Source organism: Echinococcus granulosus (assembly GCF_000524195.1).
Source record: "Echinococcus granulosus chromosome Unknown EG_S00053, whole genome shotgun sequence".
NCBI classification, from domain to species: domain Eukaryota; kingdom Metazoa; phylum Platyhelminthes; class Cestoda; order Cyclophyllidea; family Taeniidae; genus Echinococcus; species Echinococcus granulosus.
This window is the reverse complement of record NW_020170433.1, coordinates 272,724-274,338: the sequence shown is the minus strand read 5'-3', so window position 1 is coordinate 274,338 and position 1,615 is coordinate 272,724.

The window sequence follows — 1,615 nt, the reverse complement described above, 5'->3', positions numbered from 1 at the left end:
TTGTGGTGCGAGCCGTGTGTGCTCATCCCAGCGGATCTACCCAAATTTTTCTCTTTTTCTTAGGAAAACCCCAAGGCACCCATGGTCAATTTGTGCACTAATGCGCTGTATCATGGTACGTCTTTCCACACAATTTTAAAAACACATTTTTTCGTTGTTCCGGGTTTACTGTTTGATTTAACCATTTCATAGATTTTTATCGAAGATTCCTATTCCTCCCTTTTCTAAGTTGTCAGAAAACAGGCTGATTTATCATGAGAATTGCAGCTGTTTATCCTAATTGTATAATGGAGTGCGACTAATCCACTCTGCAACGCGCCTAAATCTATGCGCTAGTTTTAACACAATCTCATATGTTTATACAGCGAAAAGAGCTGAGCTTCCAGTAGGAGAGTCTTAGAGTTCTGCAAAGCCCCCCACTTTACAACGTGTCATAGGTATCTGTTCGTCTAGTTTCTGACCTCTAATTATCTAAACAAAACAGCAAGTACTGTCGCGTTTTCTTTTCCGAGTCAAATTGAAGTCTATTTTGTTTTCAAGATTTAATATTCTTAGGTTTATTAGTAAAAGCAGTATTTCTCTTGAAATCCATGATGGGGTCGAATATTCACGTATAACAACAAACCATCTTTTTTTTCGGCAGTCAATGCTGCCTACAAATGACTTTTAGAATTTTTTTCTATCGTTTTACATTTCCGTTTGCAACATCCAGTAGGGACTGTCTTTTGGCCTTTCGTGTGGCTGCTATCTGCCAAACCGGCCGTCTTTGTAATTTGGCCACATCAAAGACAGGATACCTGCGAATTTCAATGATTGCACTGAAGGTCTACCTTAAACTCCTTATACTGAATGTGAGGATAAAAATCACGTTTTTTAGATTAAAACGCTCAAAACTGACCTCACCTGCCCAGTGGATGCAAGACGCTTCAGGTGGCCAATCATTTACAGTCACGGTTTTGATTAGTAAAGAAAGGATAGCGGCTGAATAGGCTGCAGTACGAATTTGCAAAGCTTCTGCTCTGCGATCTCAAGCTCAGTGATACTTCTTATGGGCGTTTGAGAATGTGTTTCCGACGCTTAACCTGGCCTCGGGACGGCAGTTCCCAAACTTCAAAATTGCACAGGGCTCTGACGATGTAGAAAGGTGAATAACGGATAAAAAAATATATTGAGATAGTTTTGGGGGAAAGTTATTGACAACTTGTTGGTATGATCCAAAGTACTCGTTTGTGTTCAGAGCTTATTTACCATTATCGCCCAAGTCTCCTCTCTGCATAATAGGCATCCTAGAATATGCACCTTAGCTTGTCATAGGATACACTCAGGGAATCTCCTGCAAAGATTTTCTAGAGAAACTTCAATTCTCATTAAATGAAAGGTTAATGAAGTAGTTACTAGCTAAGTGAAAGGGAAAAAACATCAGCTGCAGTTTATGCTATTTTGGTGAGAACGCTATCCGGAACAGTCTGTTCTTATTGTGCCTTTTTTAATTGGAAATAAAATTTATTTTTGGTCAAAAATAAAATTTCCTCAGTTGCAGTTTTCTTTCGGTCTCTCCTGGAAGCGCGGTTTCATTTTATCACCCTATGAAATTCGTGAATGTGATCAACATGTA